We start from the raw sequence: 24,130 nt of genomic DNA, 5'->3' as shown, positions 1-24,130 counted from the left end.
AGCTAGATTACTTACTAAAAGTTCTAAGACTCCATTCCTGGTCTATCCCCGGTAAAGACCAGCATATAGACAGACACACAGACCCTTTGTTTCTCTCCCTCCTCCCAGCTTTTGAAAGTATCTTGTCTCCTCATTGGTCATTTTGGTCAGGTGCCAGCGAGGTTACCTTTAGCTTCTTAACCCTTTACAGGTGAGAGGAGCTTTCCCCTGGCCAGGAGGGATTTCAAAGGGGTTTACCCTTCCCTTTCTATTTATGACAGTTGCATTCCAGGATTTCCATCATCCACCGAGAGCGTCTCATTCAGGCCCAAGCTATTCAGATTGAGGGCAATTCCAAGGTCTCTAGAGCTCAGATTTATGAAGAACGCTGGTTTATCCATGCCACTAGTAGCTAAAACTAGTGCTCCAGAGGAAAGGTCTCAAATGCCCCCACACATAGATGATAGAGACTGTGAATTTTAAAACCACTTCACTCAGAAGGGGGGAAATAAAAATTTGAGACTCAAAAACATTAGAACGCATATGAATTTTGCTCTTTGATACTGATCAATATCAAAAAGAAAAGGAGTACTTGTGGCACCTTAGAGACTAATAAATTTATTTGAGCATAAGCTTTCGTGAGCTACAGCTCACTTCATCGGATGCATTCAGTGGAATTTCCACTAAATGCATCCGATGAAGTGAGCTGTAGCTCACGAAAGCTTATGCTCAAATAAATCTGTTAGTCTCTAAGGTGCAAAAAGTACTCCTTTTCTTTTTGCGAATACAGACTAACACGGCTGCTACTCTGAAACCTGTGATTAACATCAGTGATCAATTGTTATACCTATAAACATCTACATGATGCTACTACTTTTACTACTTCTCTTTATTCACTGAACACCCTGTGGGATCACTCCTCTCCTGTCACTAGATCACTGTCCCCATGATCACTGACCCAGCATTGCATCCTCTCTGCCTCAGCTTCCCTGACAGAGTTTCCAGCCCGCTTTGGCAAGTGATGGCTTAGCTGGCTTGCCAGTCACTATAAAAATTCAATCCTCCCTTTTGGGGCAGGAGAGTCCAAAGTCACAATCCAAAAATCTGGCAAAATAAAGAAGACTTTATTCCAGCTGGGCTTATTACTCAGCCTCTCTGAGGTTATTCATCTGCGCACCCTTAGGACCCAGCTCTCCAACCCCCTGCCACGGCATGGCTTAATAATGATCAGCCAGTCCCTGGTAATCCCAAACTGTCCTGTGTCAGGCCTACAGTTCCCTCCAGTAAATAAGCACAACCTCAAAGGCAAGCATTTAGTTGCACTGCTTGAAGGCAAGGCCCTGACCTGGACCTGACGAGCTCCTCTTCTATCCCAGTCTCATCCAGCAATGCTCCTGAGAAGCAAACAAGCCTTTTTAACTGGCCTGCTGGCTCCTGATTGGTCAGCATCTCCTCCTGGCACTTCTATGCCTCTGGAGGAATGAGGGCTTTGTACATACCACCACTTATGTTGGTTTAAATTATGTAGCTCAGGGGTGTGAATAAGCCAGTATGGGCAGAGCTATGTCGGCAGGAGAGCTGCTCCCCCCAACATAGGATAAACAGAAAGTGTTCTATTACCATGACTTAAAATGCATCTTTCCTTTATAGGCTTTATTGTTGCATTCCCTGTTCATATTCTCTCTAGCCTCTGTTTCTCTGTATATAGATTCTTGTGTATTCAAATATATCTCTTGTATTCTCTAGAAAAATGAAGATTTTTGAAAAGTGCACATTTCTTACAATCTCTTTTAGGTGAATTATCTTTTCAGGTTTGGATTTTTCAGTTATTTTTTTTACTTTGGCCTTCTTTATTCAATGCCTCCTCTAGTTCCCTTTATTCTCACTTTGTGCCTTCTCTTTTGGTCATCGTCTCTCTTTTTTTTGTTTTGTTTTGTTTTTTCAAAAGCCTCTCTTCTGTGGTCTGGGACTCCTCCTATCCTTGTTTCCTTCCTTTCTTGGGTTTGTTTGTTTTGCATACTCACCCTGAGAAGGTGCATTGCCTGTTGTGCTTCTATGACAATGAGTTCTGTTGGTTTTGGTATGATTTAAATGTGTTGCCAGGGAGTATTTTTACTATAAAGAAATCAGTAAAGTTTATAAAAACTTAAAAGTTGGCTGTGCTGATATATTTTGAAAATATGAACTTAAGCAAATTTCAAGTCCAGTCTAAGGGGCATTCTCCAAGATGATTCAGAAGTGAAGAATAAAAAATAAGATGTTTTTATAATTTGTTACATAGTAAACTACCTTAAACACAGTCTTTTGCAAAATAGATTTATTTTCATCAATACATAACACTGCAAGACAACTTTTGGAAATGATAGTTTGAAAAAAATATTCTATATAGTATTTGATTACCTAATAAGTGTATTGATATAGTTATAATGTAATTTACTTCAATAATTGAACACTCCATGAAAATATATCACAATGAAAATTTCCAAGTATTGTGTATCTTCAGTAAAAGAAATATTGTATGGTTAACTTCTTCAACTGTTGACTGTACAGTTCACTGCAGTATATGTTCATTACTTCAGGGGTTAATACATAAAACAAAATAGTTATCCTTTTAATAAGGAGGAATTTCCATTTAATAAGTTTTATTTCTGCATCAAAACACTACACAGGTAGTTCTTGGGAACCATAATTGTAATTGTTCATACTGCAGTGATGGTTTTCTTGCCTTCTAAATGGAGGTGTGGATTAGGTCTCTGAGTGGGGTTTTTTTAAACAGGAAAAAAAAACAAGTTTTTTGAAGGACTTTCTAAAGTGTATTGCAATTTATTTTGAATTTTTTTATGGGTGCACTGGAAACAAAGAGTAATGTATTACCCTAAGTGTACTACTTAATTTCCATTCAAATGAATATTGTTGCAAGTTTTGGTCCTCCTAAATCTTCATTTGGAAATCTTAATTTGGACATGTCTTGTATTCTTGAGAAAGGGGAAATTCTTTCTGGTATAGATCTTATTTATTTTATTTTTAATTTTTATATATTTATTTTCAAATACACATTTGATTTTAGATAGGTTTACAGTTGCACAGTCAGTCTAGGGAAGAGGGATTTGAGCTCACTAGAAAAGAATAGATAGGAGGAATGCAGAAGTGAAGTTGTGATGGGAGGGTCTATCAGGCCTTTTCTTTCTTTCTTTTTTTTTTTTTTTGGCCCACTACTGGAGGTGGTTGTGTCCTACACCTCCATGCTCAAGGAAAACCCACTTGAAGCAGGCTTCCAACAAGACTTAGGGCTAATCTACATTAGAAGCAGCGCTGATGCAGATGTGCCACTGTAGTGCCTCTGGTGAAGATGGTCTATGCTGATGGAAGAGAGCTCTCTCGTAGGCATAATAAAACCACCTATATGAGACATAGTAGCCAAGGAAAAGAAGTCTTAGCATCATGTTTAATTTTGCTTATTCAGGTATTCCAATAAAAATGGTGGCCAGTGTAGCACAAAATTAAATAATTTTATTATTTCAAATTTGTCTTCTCATGGCAAGCAATCTATTCTTCTCGTGAGGACTAATGGGTTGACCATGTCCATCTGTACCCATAGAGGCAGCTCAGTGGTGATGATTTTTGCATCAAAACAAATTTCCTATCTATGTCTGTTCACTGTATCACAGCTTCAGTAGCCATCTTCCAGTGTTCAGAATACTAATTATATACATAATTTACAAGACAGAGAGAAATAATTACACACATATTTTACAAGGGAGAGAGAAATTTCAGATTAATAGATTTCCTGGTATGAGAAATTAACAAAAAAGAACAAGATTGTCTATTCACATACAGTCACATTAATTTGCGGGGGAAAGGGCCTTTGGGACTTAGGAAGCAGTCCAAACCAAACAAAATAAAAAGGAGTTTTACCAGCCTTCCTTTAATTGCTTTTAAAGCCTTCAGATTTTGGCATCAGACTTCCTGAAGGATACTGTCCTATGACTCTACAAATATTCAGGTAATGCCATCTCACTTCTCTCTGAGAAGAATTAAGACAAAAATAAAGGTGAAGTAATTATCTATTCAGACAATATGGAGAGACTACCTTAGACAGGAATTCTTGTGTAGTGTGAAGGACTATTTTGTCAGAGAAAAACTGAAGAGAGAAGTATTAACTAAAAGGGCACTCAAATCACTGACCCTTCTCACAGAGTAATTGCCACAAGAGAGGCCACTTTAACAGAAATAGAAAAACGGATGCTGGAGCCACCAGTTCAAAAAGGCTGCCCCATCAATTATTCCAGGACTAGATTTAGCTTCCAGCTGGCAACAGGAGTCATTCATAAGTTTTAAATATAAATAAGTTAACAGCCAGTCATGGGGTCTGATTCATGATCTTTGAATGCTGGGGGTAGGCAATACTGCTTTTCTTGGCCTTCCTCGTTCTTCCCTTCTACCCACCACCATAGAATCATAGAATATCAGGGTTGGAAGGGACCTCAGGAGGTCGTCTAGTCCAACCCCCTGCTCAAAGCAGGACCGATCCCCAATTAAATCATCCCAGCCAGGGATTTGTCAAGCCTGACCTTAAAAATCTCTAAGGAAGGAGATTCCACCACCTCCCTAGGTAACCCAGTGCTTCACCACCTTCCTAGTGAAAAATTTTTTCCTGATATCCAACCTAGATCTCCCCCACTGCAATTTGAGACCATTGCCCCTTGTTCTGTCATCTGCCACCACTGAGAAGAGTCAAGCTCCATCCTCTTTGGAACCCCCCTTTAGGTAGTTGAAAGCTGCTATCAAATCCCCCCTCACTCTTCTCTTCTACAGACTGATACAAACATTGAATAGTGTTGTGCCTATAAATGATCTCTGCAGAACACCACTACTACCATACCCCTATTTGATGATTATTATTATTTCCCACTGATAGCTACTTTTTGAGATCTGTCATCAGTTCTTAATCCATTTAATTGATGGATCATGTTAAATTAATCAGAGAAAGACTGCCATTGTTTTGTGGTTGGAGGAGTTCAAGCACTGGAGAGATGCAATGGATTATGGAAGTTTTTAGAAAATGTTTATGCAATCCAGGAAGTTTTTAGAAAACGTAAGGACAATTTCCTGGTGCAAGTGCTGGAGGAACCTGTTAGGATATAGATATTCAGGCCTGTCTGTAAAGGCCTATACTCTAAGAATTTAGGTGTATTCTTATCGCTTGGCTAGTTCTAGAAGTATAAAAGAATCAAAATCACTGTCTGCTGGTGTAAGGGCCTTCTCTTACTGTGACAGTCTGAGGCCCTGTTCTTAGGCTAAGGCCTTTGGCTAAGCAGCAGAGGCAGCCATAAGCTGGGAAGCGAACGGTCACATCCTCACATTCCAAACTAGTCACATTGAAATAAGGTGCTATTGGGCTGTTAGGCACTATCAGGACAGGATTGTATTCCTATCACCTCCAGAGAAAGGGAAGTGCCTAGAAAATGTAAAAGGAAACTTAGTTTGATAGCATCCTGTCTGGCAAGAACTCACTTATCAATAGCTGGGATGTGAAATCCTCACTTCTGTATTGTTTTGGCATTATAGTTCCCACTTTGCTATTGTTTGTCTGTATAATCTCTATCTGGTTCTGTGATTGTTCCCGTCTGCTGTATAATTAATTTTGCTGGGTGTAAACTAATTAAGGTGGTGGGATATAATTGGTTACATAATCATGTTACAATATGTTAGGATTGGTTAGTTAAATTTCAGGAAAATGATTGGTTAAGGTATAGCTAAGCAGAACTCAAGTTTTACTATATAATCTGTAGTCAATGAGGAAGTGGGTGGGTATGGGTGGGAGGGGGTGGGTGTGTGGGGGAAATGGGAGCAGGGAATGGGGGTAAGAAAATTGGAATCATGTTTTGCTAAAGGGGGAAATGGGAACAGGGAATGGGAGTAAGGAAATTGGAATCATGTTTGGCTAAGGGCAGGAATGGGAACAGGGACACAGGTGTAAGGCTCTGTGGTGTCAGAACTGGGAAGGAGGATACTAAGGAAGGAAACTGGAATCATGCTTGCTGGAAGTTCACCCCAATAAACATCGAATTGTTTGCACCTTTGGACTTCGGGTATTGTTGCTCTCTGTTCATGCGAGAAGGACCAGGGAAGTAAGTGGGTGAAGGAATAAGCCCCCTAACAGAACCAACTAGAGGCAGAGCTCTTCTTGACCTGCTGCTCACAAACCAGGAAGAATTAGTAGGGGAAGCAAAAGTGGATGGGAAACTGGGAGGCAGTGACCATGAGATGGTCGAGTTCAGGATCCTGACACAAGGAGGAAAGGAAAGCAGCAGAATAAGGACCCTGGACTTCAGAAAAGCAGACTTCGACTCCCTCAGGGAACTGATGAGCAAGATCCCCTGGGAGAACAACATGAAGGGGAAAGGAGTCCAGGAGAGCTGGCTTTATTTTAAAGAATCCTTATTGAGGTTACAGGGACAAACCATCCTGATGTGTAGAAAGAATAGCAAATATGGCAGGCGACCAGCTTGGCTTAACAGTGAAATCCTTGCTGATCTTAAACACAAAAAAGAAGCTTACAAGAAGTGGAAGATTGGACAAATGACCAGGGATGAGTATAAAGATATTGATCGGGCATGCAGGAGTGAAATCAGGAAGGCCAAATCACACCTGGAGTTGCAGCTAGCAAGAGATGTTAAGAGTAACTAGAAGGGTTTCTTCAGGTATGTTGGCAACAAGAAGAAAGTCAAGGAAAGTGTGGGCCACTTACTGAATGAGGGAGGCAACCTAGTGACAGAGGATGTGGAAAAAGCTAATGTACTCAATGCTTTTTTTGCCTTTGTCTTCACGAACAAGGTCAGCTCCCAGACTACTGCACTGGGCAGCACAGCATGGGGAGGAGGTGACCAGCCCTCTGTGGAGAAAGAAGTGGTTCGGGACTATTTAGAAAAACTGGACATGCACAAGTCCATGGGGCCAGACGCGTTGCATCCGAGAGTGCTAAAGGAGTTGGCGGATGTGATTGCGGAGCCATTGTCCATTATCTTTGAAAACTCATGGCGATCCGGGGAAGTCCCGGATGACTGGAAAAAAGCTAATGTAGTGCCCACCTTTAAAAAAGGGAAGGAGGATGATCCTGGGAACTACAGGCCAGTCAGCCTCACCCTCAGTCCCTGGAAAAATCATGGAGCAGGTCCTCAAGGAATCAATTCTGAAGCACTTAGAGGAGAGGAAAGTGATCAGGAACAGTCAGCATGGATTCACCAAGGGCAAGTCATGCCTGACTAATGTAATTGCCTTCTATGACGAGATAACTGGTTCTGTGGATGAAGGGAAAGCAGTGGACGTGTTGTTCCTTGACTTTAGCAAAGCTTTTGACACTGTCTCCCACAGTATTCTTGCCAGCAAGTTAAAGAAGTATGGGCTGGATGAATGGACTATAAGATGGATAGAAAGTTGGCTAGATTGTCGGGCTCAACGGGTAGTGATCAATGGCTCCATGTCTAGTTGGCAGCCAGTATCAAGCGGAGTGCCCCAAGGGTCGGTCCTGGGGCTGGTTTTGTTCAATAACTTCATTAATGATCTGGAGGATGGCGCGGATTGCACCCTCAGCAAGTTTGCAGACGACACTAAACTGGGAGGAGTGGTAGATACGCGGGAGGGTAGGGATAGGATACAGAGTGACCTCGACAAATTGGAGGATTGGGCCAAAAGAAATCTGATGAGGTTCAACAAGGACAAGTGCAGAGTCCTGCACTTAGGACGGAAGAATCCCATGCACCGCTACAGACTAGGGACTGAATGGCTAGGCAGCAGTTCTGCAGAAAAGGACCTAAGGGTTACAGTGGACGAGAAGCTGGATATGAGTCAACAGTGTGCCCTTGTTGCCAAGAAGGCCAATGGCATTTTGGGATGTATAAGTAGGGGCATTGCCACCAGATCGAGGGACGTGGTCGTTTCCCTCTATTCGACATTAGTGAGGCCTCATCTGGAGTACTGTGTCCAGTTTTGGGCCCCACACTACAAGAAGGATGTGGAAAAATTGGAAAGAGTCCAGCGGAGGGCAACAAAAATGATTAGGGGACTGGAACACATGACTTATGAGGAGAGGCTGAGGGAACTGGGATTGTTTAGTCTACAGAAGAGAAGAATGAGGGGGCATTTGATAGCTGCTTTCAACTACCTGAAAGGTGGATCCAAGAGGATGGTTCTAGGCTATTCTCAGTGGTAGTGGATGACAGGACAAGGAGTAATGGTCTCAAGTTGCAGTGGGGGAGATTTAGGTTGGATATTAGGAAAAACTTTTTCACTAGGAGGGTGGTGAAACACTGGAATGCGTTACCTAAGGAGGTAGTGGAATCTCCTTCCTTAGAAGTTTTTAAGGTCAGGCTTGACAAAGCCCTGGCTGGGATGATTTAATTGGGGATTGGTCCTGCTTTGAGCAGGGGGTTGGACTAGATGACCTCCTGAGGTCCCTTCCAACCCTGATATTCTATGATTCTATGGTGGTGGGTGGAAGGGAAGAACAAGGAAAGCCAAGAAAAGCAGTATTGCCTACCCCCAGCATTCAAAGATCATGAATCAGACCCCATGACTGGCTGTTAACTTATTTATATTTAAAATATATGAATGACATTTTTGTCTGTCTTCTGATTGTTAAGTTTTTAGGGAGAAACCACTGACACATACCCCCCAATTATTTTGAAATTACTTCAAGTTCAAAATTCAACTATACATGTGAAGGCAAAATATAAGCCTCGAACTAGCTACTTAGAGAAGGGTGCCACTTATCCCCTCTTTACTCCTTCAGATGTGGGAAAGTTGACAGTTCTCTTTCCCCATACCTCTGGGGAGAAGAATGCCATTCTATCACTCTCCCTCCATGCTCAGTAAAACATAGGTGACAATCAGTGTAACATTTATGAAAAGAGGTTCCAAATAAAAGTGAACATTCTTCCCCAGATTTCACATCAAATACAAAAAGTGTTCTCATATAGATTTAAGACCACATTCTTTGTGAAGAAAAAAAAAAAACCAAAACCCTTGCTCACTTAAAAACAAACCAAATGAAAAAAACATAATAAAAAAGCAGGTGGTAAGATACAGGTAAATCAAAGGAGACCTTGGTTTTCCAAATTTTATTTATATTTTTGCTCAGCCCTTATGAAATCTTACTAGATGGACAACAGGAAAACAATTCCACCTGGACTAAAACAGAACAATACTGTACTGGTAAACGTCATCTTAGCAATTAACATCTTTAGCCTAATGAACAAGTATGTGTAAGGACTGCTTCCGATCATCCTTTGGATTATGTTTAGTAAAACAAAAAATAAACTGAGACACAAGGTGGGTGAGGGAATATCTTTTACTGAACCAACTTCTGTTGGTGAGAGAGACAAGATTTCAAGCCACACAGCTCTTCTTCGAGTCGCTCTAATATCCTGTGACCAACACAGCTACAACTACACTGCGTACAAAAAGTAAACTGGTCAGATAAAATTTACCCACACACTACTTTGAGGATGTCTACAAGTATGGAGAGCCATTTACAAAAGAAAATTTAAGATAAATTTGTTTCATAAGTATCCACTCTATTTAATGATCCCAACTTTTCCCTACAGGAATGGAAAGTATTTGAGGAATGGACACAGAAGAATTCATTCTTTATAAAGATTTTCTGACAAGGAAAAATATAGCTCCCTTCGCCCCCAACCTATGTCAGTAGAAAAATCAATTAGACCACAACCTGAGAATGCTATTATATAAGCAGCAAAGTATTTTATCAAATAAAGTACACACATATAACCAAACCACAAAGAAAAAAGGGTGCAGGAATTGGGGAGAAATTACATTTCATTATGTTAAAGAATATTAAAAATAGCAATTACTAAGGAATAAACTTTTGACCTGGCTTACACAATCATGCATCCATGCCTCTTTACAAAGCCTGCTTACTGCCTTGTCCCAACTACCCACACCACCACCCACAGCATAGAAGGTGAAGCACTCTCCATATAGCCACTGTGAGCCAACCCTGTCCCCAATCATACAGGTGGGCAGAAAATATGCCAGCAGACGTACACTAGACCCGATATAGACCTTGCACAGTTTACTCCCTTGTTGGTGCAATGCGTAGACTGGGAAGGAGATTTGTGATTCAGCAAAATAACAATCTCCCTTCTAGACAGCTACATAGACAGCACAACAACATGCTACTTCCTGTTCAGGGAAAATCATTAACTCATAATCTAACCCTAAATCAGTTCATAAGCTTAATCAAAAATGCCAAAAAAAAATCCAATTATATCAAGAATCCAAGACAAGTTGAGCAAAGTCATTGAAACACCCACTTGTAAAATCAAATATGGCAAACATTTAAGATCCATAGGCTATAACATCCATAACTAACATTAAGTTACTTAGACTGTAAAATCAAGGCACTACAAAATTAGGAAATGGCAGTGTGATGGGGTGTACTCCCCACACTGACCCTCCAAGACTTGAATTAAGACAAGTAAGCCCAATCAGCCCATGATGCTGGAAAAATAAGACATTTAGGCTGGAGGAAGTTATTTGGAGGGAGGCTCACTTGTAAGGGAACAGGTGGGGCTTAGCTAAAAGGAAATTAGAAGCAGAGGGGGCTCCTGGAAAGTAGTCTGCAGTCACTCGCTGGGAGAAGGGAGTCGAGAGGCTGGCAAACCCTGAGGAGTGGGGAGAACCAGGAGGTAGGTAAAAGGCTCAAGAAAGGCAGCAAAGTGCAAGAAGTAACCACGTCTCGGCTGATCAGGAACTCAGAGTACAGGGTGGATCTGGGTCCCCCTACCAGCCACTGAAGGAGTGGCACCTGGGGCAGTGAATGGGAGGACTGCCTGAGACAGCTGGTGAGCAGGGACTTTGATACACCACCCTGGAAGAGGAGGACCAAGTCACTAAGAGGACACTGCAGTTCCTGGAGCAAGAGAGGGGCCACAGAAGGAGGGAGAGATGGAGTGCTACCACAGGAAGGGGCTTCAGCCACACAGAGCTAATCAGTAGAGCCCCCCGTAACAGGCAGATTTACAGTTGCCTGGGCACCCTCAATCCCAACCTCTTGTGTGTCCAACCTATACACTAAACGAGGTAGGGGTCCTGCAGAAAGCACACATTCAGATCTTGTTATTAAAGTCTGTATCATAATGCGTATGCACAAGGTGGCAGAATCAAAGATACATTGTGTTATCACAAATCTGGCATATCCTATCTTTGGAGTCTTTGCTTTTGCTACCTAAATAACTAACAGTTTTTGTAACTAATTCCCTGTTTTATGTTTTGTTGTTTAAAGAAGAAAGTAAATTATATTATGTAAAACCAACAACCCCACTCTTGACCCCCTCCCCCCAAACAACATAACCGTGGTTTATAATGAACCCTGAAACTTCAATACTGTAGACACTCACTTAACCTACAGGACTAACAGTTAGATGGCAATAGGAGAATACGGATACTCTGAGGTCAGGGAGAATGGAACCAGGTGCTCTGTTCAGAGGATAGACATGGGGAGTGGAGCTCAGACTACCCCACCCTTTCCCTCCCCCACATAGTGTTCCCAGAGGAAGAGGCGGGCCATGTGCTGGGTACCTGGCTCTCCCCACACTCTTCAGCTGCTCTGGCTGTTCCCAGGCATTCCCAGTGCAGTGGTGTGAAACCAGCCTTAGAATGTTCATGTTCAGTGGTTACTTTGCTAGGCTCCAAAGTTTTCCTGGGGAATGCAAGTAACAAAAGAGAAATGGCAATTTTCAACAGTTTATAACTCAGCAAAGCCTGAGTGGAATTTAACAGGACAAAGGGGAAAAAAGACACCTTTCTAGCCAGAAGCCAAAATTTTAAATACTTGGTGCAAATGGAGGTATTAAAAAAAGCACACAAGTCTTTTATAATAGAAACTGTTGGAAAACTAAAAAAGGATTGTTATAGGTTCCCCATAATACCTTTATTTAGGCCTTTAATGTTTTCATTGAGCTACACCCAATATATGCAAGAAGGTTAATTCAGATACTAGAACACTCAACCTGGCAGTATCCCAACCCACTTATAGTGATCATAAACAGGAATGAGACTTAGATATATCTTTCAAGTGTTTTTTCCTCAGGGTAAAAAATTGTGTGTATTTGGGAAGAAACGGGATAAAAAAGGTATTATCACATGGAAATATGTATTATATTAGCTATTGCAAAAAATGTCCACATACAGTAAATAAATTTAATAAATAATTGAACCAATACACTTAATAAAATTAACTATGGAACAAATTATGTATAGTTTTTGATACAATAATAGGAAGTGTAAAGGTAAGTGGACCTTGATGCTAGAATGTTTTTAAAACAAGAACACTACTTTATCTTCCCTTCTACTGAAGATGAATATTGTGTTAATTGTGTACTCAATTACACATAATAAAGACAACAGCATTGTGTGTATTTACAGAACCTATTTATCACAAATGTAACATTTTACTATTGACTGTACTGTTATATACAACAAAGTTAAATAAGTCTGAGTACTACATCTACTAAAGCATGAAACAAAAAAGTTCTGTAACAAGATCACTATGCTTCTCCCCTTATCCAAAAAGATGGCAGACCCTTCCATAGTGTGGTGATTAATACCATTTAAAGGGAGGTCATGTACTAAGATAATGATTTTTCATGATTTTGCAAAATATGTGGTTAAACAGAGATCAGCCTTTAGAAGAACTAGGGAACTTGTCATGCAGCAAGGGTTGAAATATTTTATGAAGTTTCTAGCTCAATTCCATGTCAGAGTTGATGAGGAAGTGCAGGTCTTCCAAAAACCAAAAGAAGCCGAAAGATTATTTTTTTTTAAAAAAAACAGCCTGCAATGTTCTGAATACCTTTTCTGCTTTACATCAAAGTTATTTCTGCCCTACTTGCACATAAAAACTTATCTAGTAACTGTGACTAGCTTCCTTTCCCCAACCTAACATCTTCTACAAACTCAGACCTTGAGTACATGGAGTATGACATTTGTACAGAAAATTCACTTGCTGGATTGGATTTGTTTGTGTTCTCTGCTGCAGCAATTTACAGTTTAAAGGGAGCAATCAGATTTCTTCCCTGTCAGTTATAAGTTCATTTAATATGAGGAAAGGAAACTGAATGTTTGGTTGTAAACAAAAGAGAGCGGGGCATGTGGATCTGGAAAAATAACCCAACATATATCTCACTCAGTGCACCAAGCTATATTACCAATACTCTGGGGTTCAATTTGACAAATTAAACATATTACAATTAAGGAATGATGGTGATGGTCACCTCAATTTCAAGGATGACAACACCAACAATCATAGATTGTGTTCATGGGTCTTTGTGTGACTCCATACACCCAATTCAGGAAGAACGTTTACCGCACTGGCCATAGAGCCCATTGCCAAGTTCCGTTGATTGAGCTGCACGTTATTTCTGTGCCCGGCGCTGTTCAACACCATTCTTCTCAAAGTCAGGGACGCCCACACTTACAGAGCGGTACCATGCAATACGATCAATAGCCAGTCATTCAAAGGTCAAGTCAGAAATATTAGTTTTGTGCAGATTTTGTTTCAGGGTGTCTGAAGCACTTAATCTGCCCTCCACATTTACAACTGCCAGTGCTTAATTCGGAATATGACTTGTTTTGTTAAATGGGTCTCAGGCATCCTAATTACATAGCCAGTACATCTCAAGTGGGTGAAGATCAAATCAGACTCAATCCCAATCAAACAAGCTTTCACCAGGACTTCCATGATGCCCAGCAATCATCGTAGGTGTCACAAATGGAAACGGAAGGTTTTTTATGTGCTGTTGATAAAAAAGGTCCACGTTTCACACTCGTAGAGCAATGTCATGAGGACAACAGCATTACAGTCTTTGACTTTTGGCTGTAGAAAAATTCCATGTTGCTTCCAGATTTGGCGATGGAGGCTACCATATGCAGCACTGGCTTTCTTAATTCATGTATCCATGTTGTGGTCAATTGTCACTTCATTGTTCAACATGCTGCTGAGATAACTGAACTGTTTTCAAGCTTGGAGCGTGGTACCTTTCAAGCGAATTGACAGGTCTTAGTAGCGTTGTTGAGGAGTGATTTTCATTTGGCTGATAGTGAGGCCAAAGTTTTTAGCCACCAAAACAAAGCAGGTTATAAGATCTTGTAGTGCTGCATCAGAGTGTGCCATCAAGGCACAATCATCAGAGTAAAGCAGTTCCTGGATTAACACTTGTATCATCTTGGTGTTCACACATAAATGTAGAATGAAGAGTTCACCACTGCAGAAGTGCATAAAGACACCATTTGAAGAGCCACGAAGGGCTTCCTCTAGCATCGCAGCAAAGAATAGACCAAAAAGGCTAGCAGCGAGGACACATCCTTGCTTCACCCTGTTCATGACTGGAAATGAGTCTGTTAGATCACCATCGACGCTAACTCTTCCAGCCATGCATTCATGGAACTGCCAAAAAATGTTAATAAATTTCTCTGATCATCCAAATTTAGCAAGTGATTTCCAGACAGCACTGTGGTTGACCACGTCAAAAGGAAGGAGGAGGATCCAGGGAATTACAGACCAGTCAGCCTCATCTGAAAAATCATGGAGCAGGTCCTAAATCAATTTTGAAGCACTTCGAGGAGAGGAAAGTGATCAGGAACAGTCAGCATGGATTCACCAAGGGCAAGTCATGCCTGACTAACCTAATTGCCTTCTATAATGAGACAACTGGCTCTCTGGATGAAGGGAAAGCAGTGGATGTGTTATTCCCTGACTTTAGCAAAGCTTTTGATACTGTCTCCCACAGTATTCTGGCCAGCAAGTTAAAGAAGTATGGGCTGGATGAATGGACTATAAGGTGGATAGAAAGCTGGCTAGATCGTCAGGCTCAAAGGGTAGGGATCAATGGCTCCATGTCTAGTTGGCAGCCAGTATCAAGTGGAGTGCCCCAAGGGTCAGTCCTGGGGCTGGTTTTGTTCAATATCTTCATTAACGATCTGGAGGATGGCGTGGATTGCACCCTCAGCAAGTTTGCAGACGACACTAAACTGGGAGGAGATACACTCAAAGGTCGGGTTGGATACAGAGGGACCTAGATAAATTGGAGGATTGGGCCAAAAGAAATCTGATGAGGTTCAACAAGGTCAAGTGCAGAGTCCTGCACTTAGGACGGAAGAATCCCATGCACCGCTACAGACTAGGGACTGAATGGCTAGGCAGCAGTTCTGCAGAAAAGGACCTAGGGGTTACAGTGGACAAGAAGCTGGATATGAGTCAACAGTGTGCCCTTGTTGCCAAGAAGGCTAATGGCATTTTGGGCTGTATAAGTAGGAGCATTGCCAGCAGATCGAGGGATGTAATCACTCCCCTCCACATTCAGCTGGAGTACTGTGTCCAGTTTTGGGTCCCACACTACAAGAAGGATGTGGAAAAATTGGAAAGAGTCCAGCGGAGGGCAACAAAAATGATTAGGCGGCTGGAGCACATGACTTATGAGGAGAGGCTTAGGGAACTGGGATTATTTAGTGTGCAGAAGAGAAGAATGAGGGAGGATTTGATAGCTGCTTTCAACTACCTGAAAGGGAGTTCCAAAGACTGTTCTCCATGGTAGCAGATAACAGAACAAGGAGTAACGGTCTCAAGTTGCAGTGGCAGAGGTTTAGGTTGGATATTAGGAAAAAACTTTTTCACTAGAAGGGTGGTGAAGCACTGGAATGGGTTACCTAGGGAGGTGGTGGAATCTCTTTCCTCAGAGGTTTTTAAGGCCCAGCTTGACAAAACCCTGACTGGGATGATTTAGTTGGGTGTTGGTCCTGCTTTGTGCAGGGGGTTCGACTAGATGACCTCCTGAGGTCCCTTCAAACCCTAATATTCTATGATTCTATGAATGCTTTGGTTAGCTTGAAAAACATGATGTGCGAACGTTGGTGCTGTTCACATCATTTTTCCTGTAACTGTTGAATGAAGAAAATAGTGTCAATAGTAATCCCCTGAGCACAAAAGTAGCACTGTGACTCAGATAGAACATTGCTGATGATGTGCGTCAGGAGTCATTTCAGGCAAATCTGGGCAAGAATCTTGCTGGCCACAGACAGCAAAGAGATACCGCTGTAATTACCACAGTTGCTTTTTGAGCCTTTATGCTCATAGATGTTGCTGAAGTTGATATTTTTAGTTGTTGTGGTATGATTTTTTGAAGCCAGACATGTAATAAAAATTCAACAAGCCCATCAATAAGAGTTTCTCCATGTTTGAAAGCTTCAGCTGGAATAGAATTGGGACCAGAAGACTTACTATTCTTTCTTACGTGAACCATAGATGACCTGTGCATACAGGGGAGAGGGGGCACAATCCCATAACAGCTTGAGTTACGCACTCCCCTCCCACTTCTGGAAAGCAGCGGCCCCTCCATGCAGCTCCCAGCTGTTCCTACGCCTCTCCCAGCAGAGTTAAAGTGGCAGCCTCTCCATGTCTGATGCAGCTCCCCAGCTCAGCTGCTGTGCAGGGAGGGGGCCTGGCCACAACACATGACCGAGCAATCTGGGAGGGGGGGGCATTTGACCCCACATGCACCCCCGCACATGCATCACCTCTGACTTTGATCACTGTCCAACACCTCAGCTCATGTGGGTGGATTGCCAAGCATCTTAGATGTGGACATTGTCCAGTGATTCATCAGAAACAGTAGATAAACAATTAACATGTTCACACCACCATTGATTGATGACAGTGCAATCTGCGATGAGAGATGCAACATTAGCACTTGTTAGCAGTGACAAGGCAGATTGGGTAGGGCCACACAGCACTGACCCCATCACAGAAACCTTTGGAGTCATGTTTATCAGCAAGAGCCTATGGTTCCATCTGCTTTACAGTCAAACCACATATTTTGCATTTGGCAGAGTGTGCATTGGATCATGCTACAATATATCCAGTATGTGGCCTTTTTGACTCAGAAAGGCTCATCTAAGAGCGCAACTGTGCTTATCAAATTGCCTTGATATCAAATGACAGTTCAGGATCACCATTACTGGACCAGTCTGGATAACGGCATTTCATATACCCAACACAGTCCAGCAGTGTGTCAACAGTCCCAACAGCGTTATAGAGTGTGTCAACCGGGAAAAGCCATTTGGCAGATGCATCATCACTATTCATTGGAAGAGTTTCTAAAACAGTGGTTAGCTGTGTTGAAAGTTGTTCGACGATCACCAAATCTTTCAACCAGGCAGTATTTATGTGCTTAACTGACTTTTCCCCCCATTTTTGGCCAAATAAATAGGGAAAGCTTTGATTGAACAAGATGGTGATGAGTCAAACAATCAGCTCAGTGTAATACCCAAGTTGCGAGCACATTTTGTATGTTAAGCTGTTGGACCAACACACACTTGATTAGATGCTAGTGATGTGAGCAAGAGTGCATCCAGGTAGTTTTATATTTGTCAGGGAGTTGGAAGACAGTGGAGCTCAACACATCATCAGCAAAAGTAGGTCGTTGAGGTTCATTTTGCTGACACCATGTTTGCCAACTATGCCACACCATGTAGAATCATTACAGTCAACATGACCACTAAAGTCACCTAAAATAATCAGCTTTTCATGGGGAGTCTATCAGATCAAGTCATTTAATTCGAACAAAGCTTCTCCTTACCCTCAGTTAGTCATTGTCAGTGCTAAGTACTGATTAGTGAAGCATAACGTACATCTCTTGGGGCAGGCAGAGCTTCATCTATACTGACGGGTAGGATTTCCAAATGAGACAAGAGTCTTGCTGATAAGAAAGCTGACTCCTGGGATGCACGGCTTGTTTTTTAGGTGTCCCTTCCAGAAAAACCATGTACCCAGCATTCTCCTCAGTTAGTTGACCCTCCTCAGCAAGTTGCATCTCACTCAGCACTGTAATGTCTATACCAGTGGTCACCAACCCGTCGATCGTGATCAACTGGTCGATCCTGGGGACTCTCCCAGTCTATCACAATCTCTGGCTGCGATGGTGCAGCGGGGCTGCCCGCAAGCACCGCCCCCGCAGCTCCCACTGGCTGAGAACGGGGAGCTGTGGCCAATGGGAGCTGCGGTAGCAGTGCCTGTAGAGAGGGGCAGCACGTGTTGGCCCCTTCCGGGAGCGGCATGGCCACATGGTGCACTACTGGCTGGCAGAGTGGTGGGGTGGCCCAGCTCATGATGGGGAGTAGATGCCGATGTGCCTGAGTGGGGCCGGGGCAGGCAGGCATGCCCGCCTTAGTCCCGCTGCACCACCGACCGGGAGCCGCCAGAGGTAAGTGCCCCCTGGTGGGAGCCTGCACCCCAACACCCAGCCCAGAGCCCCCTCCTGCATCCATACTCCCTCCCACACCCCCTCCTGCACCAACCAGTCCGGAACCCGCTCCTGCGCCCAAACTCCCTCCGGGAGCTTGCACCCCTCACCTCCTCCTGTACGCCAACCCCCAGCCCCAGCTTAGCCCAGAGTCCCCTCCCAAACTGAGAACCCTTCAGCCCCAGCCCAGAGCCCACACCCCCTTCTGAACCCCAACCCCCCAGAAGTGAAAGTGAGTGAGGGAGGGGGAGAGTGAGCGATGGAGAGAGGAGGGGATGGAGTGAGGGGGGGCAGGACCTCAAGGAAGGGGCAGGGTAGATCCTGGGTTGCCTTTAAATTCAAAAAGTGATCTTGGGCGTAAAAAGTTTGGAGACCACTGGTCTATACAACATCTTCCAAACCCTCATACAACTAGAGTAGTCCACCAGGCAAGATGATCGGTTTGGTTGGGAGTTCAAGGAGCGTACAAACATTCCACGTCACAACACTGAAATAAAAGGAAACTTTTCAAGGCTTGGTTGAATTTTGACCACATTATGGGACACTCTCCAGCCAGGGTAAGCTGGTCAGGGCTCCTCAGACTAAGATCAGCTGTGTTGTCCCTGAACAGAGCAGCCAAGTTGATCAAGATTCTGTCGGACTTCAGTATCACCCCAGGTCAATGCAGAGTAACCAAAGCCTTGACCTTCCCTTCATGCAGGTTCACATCTATGACTGCCAGCAATATCCACTGCATGTCACTTTCACCATTGTCCCATCGCTGCCAGACTTGTTGGCTTTTCAAAGGCTGTTTGAGAATTTTTTTTTAAATGGATTAGCAGTTGTGTACCAACTCACACACTCTCTTGACCAACAAGACCATTTCCAGTGGCAAGGTAAACCAAAACAACTGAAGGACTTACTGGCAGCAGGTTTATTTTCAGAGTGACCTTCTCTTAGACCAGCTGCTCAGCTGCCCAAGCTAATGAGCCTAATCTGCTTGACCAAAGCCATGTTAGCCAGGGTGTTTCAGAGTAAATCCCTGTACACCTTCATGGCTACCGTAACAGCCTGGAGAGCAGAGTTTGCCATCATACTTAATCCTACAAAGCAATCCCCTACTTGCCCCATTTCCACTGTCCCACTATTTGGAGAAAGGGTTGGACTTTCAGGTGGTACAATATACTCAGGCATATGCTTGACATACCAAATTAAGAAAAGTCATGTTTGCGGAGCATGTGATCCCTTTCTATCTCTTTAATGTGTGCTTACTTTGTTGCAGTATGGGAAATATAGAATGCCTGTTGGAAAATATAATTTAAATAGTAGGTATTTGGTGAAACTACCAGACTGCATGGGTGTGCCTCGCCAGTCCACCCTCTGGAACTTACAATTGGTTTAGCTTTGTTTATAGTGTTAAGTACTTGACAATTCTTGCTTTTTCACTCAGATTTACCTTTAAAGTGGGCCCATGATGCCCAATACCACATCCCAAAAAACAGCGAATCATGCTTTGCAGTATGTCAACTTAGGGTGTTTTTATGTTTTTGCTTTAATGTCTTTTTGTGCTTTTCCCTTCCCCTCTTCAGAGCCCTCTCCTATATTCTCCTTATCACCCCCACTCTTGCCCACCCCTTTCCACCTCTCTCTAGACCAACATCACTCAGGAAAATTGCACCGTACATGACAGTGAATTGCATCAAGCTTCTGCAGGTGGCTGCAACTAAGGCCATATCTACACTTACTGGTAGATTGGCGCTGCTGCAATTGATGCAGCAGGTGTTGATTTAGTGGGTCTAGTGAAGATCCGCTAAATTGATGGCAGAGCGCTCTCCAGTGAACTCCAATACTCCACTCGACTCCAGTACTTCACCGGAATGAGAAAAGTAAGGTAAGTCGACAGGAGAGCATCCCCCGTCAACATCGTACATTGCAGACTCCACGGTAAGTCGACCTAAGATACGTCGACTCCTGTTATTTTAGTCACGTAACTAAAGTAGTGTAACTTAGGTCAATTTATTGAGGTAGTGTAGATAAGACCTAATGCTGATGCCTCCCACCATGCTTCTGCGCCTACATTATTCTCTGGAGGCCTGGCAAGTGGCAAGCAACAGGCAAGGTAATCCAAAAGTCTGTGGAGTAAGCATCTGAAGTATTTCATTCATAGATGACACTCTGTTCCCCACGGGATTCTATGAGGTGAGTGGGATGGGAGGCAATAGAGCAAATGACACAAACAAACATTCCATCACCCTCATTTATAAGGTCACAGATGACAAAAATTCTTAACATAGCCAATGGTCCTGAATCTTAATTTTATTTCCTGGAATGTAGAGAGACTCTAAACCAATATTAAAAGAAACAAAGTATACTCATTACTAAAGAACGAAAGACAGATGTAGTGCTTTTGCAGCAGGCACACTTGACCACAGATCAGACTGCTCAGTTAGAATGTGACTGGGTAGGAAAAGCAGCATCTTGCCGCTTCTCATCCAAATCCATAGAGGTAGCCATTCTGCTCCATAAATCGCTGGTAGTAACAGTCTAAGTCAATTTCACACTATCAGGACAGATTTTTAATCCTTAAAGTTGCCATAAATAAATCTGAATTAATTACTGCTAATAGGCATGAAGCCTTGATGATCCTGAAAACTTTCAGAGGTTTTTTACTAAATTATACAGAGAACCTCATATTCCTGTTGTGATTCCTAAGGCTATGAATGAAGTGCTTGATGCTTTTGTGAATAAATCTCATACTCAGTGTCATAAACCAACCAAAACTAGAATGGCCCCGGAATTGCATACTGAAGGTCTAAGACTATGTGATATTTGGTGGCTCATACATCCATACCCATACTCATTCAGACTTTGACCCAATACATGGGTCCTATTCCTGTGTGGATTTCTTTTTGATCTCCAGAGACTTGGTTAATACTGTAACTGACTCCTCCAATGATACCAATCTAGTCTCTGATCATGACCCTACAACTCTTCAAATAACAACAGATCCACGTCAGAAACAACCGTGTTGATGATCCCTGAATAGCTGTAGATAAAAACCCAGTAAACTGCACTCAGCACAGGCTGAATTCACTATTTTGACTCAGGCAGGATCTAATTATCTACATAAGTATGGAGATCATTTGTTTTGGCTTGCATGTCTCTAAAGATATGAAATAGCTTGCTGATATCATCTGCACAGTCAGTCTGCTAACTTTGTGTGAAAGTCCATTTTATGCCCCTTCATTTTTCTCTCATTATGCCGAATTAACCTCAAATAGTTTAGTTCATAAGTTTTCAAAGTGAGGAGAGTACCTCCCTCAGGGGGTGATGAGGTTATCAGAGGGTTTATTTCTGTAAAGAAGCAGGTTCTCTCACCATCCAAATACCCTGAGAGAACCTGCTTCTATACAGAAATAAAATCTTCTGACTGCACACTCACAGTTGTCAGCTACCACCTCACGCTAGAACCCATACAAGGTATCAAACTACAACCACCCATACTTGATGGGGACCCCCATCCCAAAAGAAATCTTTCCTAAACCCCCTCTTCTGATCTTCAAACACCCCACCAACCTCTCAAAGCTCATAATCAGAAGCAAGTGTAACACCGACAGACCCCTGGCTTCTTCAGCTAACTCAGGCGTCTTCACCTTTATTTTCCTGTTTGTTCATAAACTGGAAAAGAAAAACAAGCTTTCCTGATTTTTCAGGTCCCAAACAATTTCTCAATTTGGAATTAATTAGTCCAAAGGAAGAAAATATGCTTTCTACACCAGCAGAAGAAGCTACTGCTGTTAAAAGTGAGATCATCCCTTCAACAGTTTCTGAATCCGAGTGCTTACGTGACTTCCACCAGCTCACCGATATGACTTTCTTTAAAACATCATCAGCAAACATATTTCTTGAATGGTTCACTCTACGCTCTGAAGTTTATTAGAGTTGGCATTATGGAGGGATGACTGCCGGATGTCCATGTCATAGCCAACTCCTCTTCTTCAGCAGTTAAGGTTTGACCCTGGTACCGAGCATTGAGAATGTTTGCTAGAAAATGAGCTGAAGATAGTGCTTGTCCAATTCGTTTTTTTAATGCTTGTAATTTAACTCTGTCATTGCATATTTCTCTTTTTAAGATCTCACTCAGTTCCTTCCAAATTTCAACAGCATCAGCAATAAAACAGCTATTTCCCTGCATTTTGTTCAAGGCTACAGAAATAGGCTTCAGGGTACTCGGCATGTGTTCAACATTTCTCTTAAGCCCAATGTTGAGAACTTTGGCTGTGACAGTGCCATCTATTTTTTCACAATTTTGTTCACAAACTGTTATCAGATTAGTTCTTGATCTAGTGCTCAAAACAGTCCACTCCTGAGTTCCATCACACGTCTTGTGGGAGAATTAGCTTGGTTCCTCCCACTGTTTTCAGAGCAGCTGCTGCAAAGTGATTGTTAACGGACGTATTTTGCAATTTCAACAACATTAGCCTTTATTTCTGGAACACTGAAGCCTTTGGCTAGGAGGTGCACCAGATGAGTGCTGCAACTATATGTTATTAGCTTGGGACTCTCTTCACTCTCTTTTAAATAATTTCTTCTCATCTTGGATACATTTGCAGCATTGTCTGTGACCAAGCTGCGTACTAGATATTTGAATTTTTTTTCACAGTTTGTTATAGCTTTTACTGCTACTTCTTGTAAGTATTCTGCTGTGTGTGCATTTCCTGATGTATCAATTGTTTCTGTACGGAAGACATTCCCTTCTTCTGTTGCCACACAAGCACATATAACAGGATCATTATGGGCATTGCTCCACCTATCAAGACTCGGGTTAACAACTTCACCCTCGAGACCTTTTGCACACTGCTCAATTTCTCTTTCATACCCTTTATCCAGAAATTTGCCTGTAACATCTGCTACTGTATCCTGGTCTTATTGACTGAACCATGTTAATGAAGTGTGGGTTCTCAATCATACGGAAAGGAGAGTTTGTTGCATAAACAAACCAGGCAATTTTTTCATCAATTAACTGTTTTTCTAATCTGCTGGTTCTTATCACAAACATATCGATGGTGGTTTCTGGATGATGGAGATTTTTTTTTCTTTTTGGTACAGGTGATATACTGTGGCTATATGACATAGAATCATAGAATATCAGGGTTGGGAGGGACCTCAGGAGATCATCTCGTTCAACCCCCTGCTCAAACCAGGACCAATCCCCAATTTTTGCCCCCAGATCCCTAAATGGTCCCCTCAAGGATTGAACTCACAAACATGATGTGACTAAAACACTATCATTGGCAGATAACTCTGAAACTATAAAAAATGATGGTGATCTGGAAGGTGGATAGTCTTCAGAATCCTGTATGTTGAGGATGGATTCTCCTAAACAAAATAAGTCAATGCAGTTATTTAATTATTATTACCATACTGTTCATTTAGTATTACTCATTGCATTCACTGACATTCGGTACTACTTTAAAGGTGAAATTGTAAAAGGAAGATCGACCTATTTCAGCTCTTTGTTTTTATCACAACTGCATCTAAAATGATAGTACCATAGAGTAACAACTATATTTTTTGCTCAAACATGAGAATTTCAGAATAGTCCAGAAGGAAGCGAGGCAGTCCTTAAGAAAGATGTATGAAATAAAAAAAGTTTACCAACCTGAAGATCCTGCATGTTCAGAAATAATCCTTTCATCATCTTCAATACAGCTTCCTCCTGAGAAGGAACACTTCTCGTGATGTTTTTTCATTCAGGCTACCAGGCCTTGCATTTCTTTGTTTCATGGTTCGCATTTTGCACCCATGCCTGTCTTACCCACAGGTAGAGGAACTTCATTAAAATATTCCCAAAC

At 42.3% G+C, this 24,130-nt stretch overlaps 1 protein-coding gene across 9 annotated transcripts in view; it reads right to left on the bottom strand.

The window, feature by feature from the left end:
- Window positions 1-24,130, bottom strand: part of DOCK3 (dedicator of cytokinesis 3) — a 609,762-nt gene that overhangs the window by 569,738 nt on the left and 15,894 nt on the right. The window lies entirely within an intron of this gene.

This window comes from Caretta caretta, chromosome 7, assembly GCF_965140235.1.
Source record: "Caretta caretta isolate rCarCar2 chromosome 7, rCarCar1.hap1, whole genome shotgun sequence".
NCBI classification, from domain to species: Eukaryota; Metazoa; Chordata; order Testudines; family Cheloniidae; genus Caretta; species Caretta caretta.
This window is presented reverse-complemented; position numbering and strand designations above follow the sequence as displayed.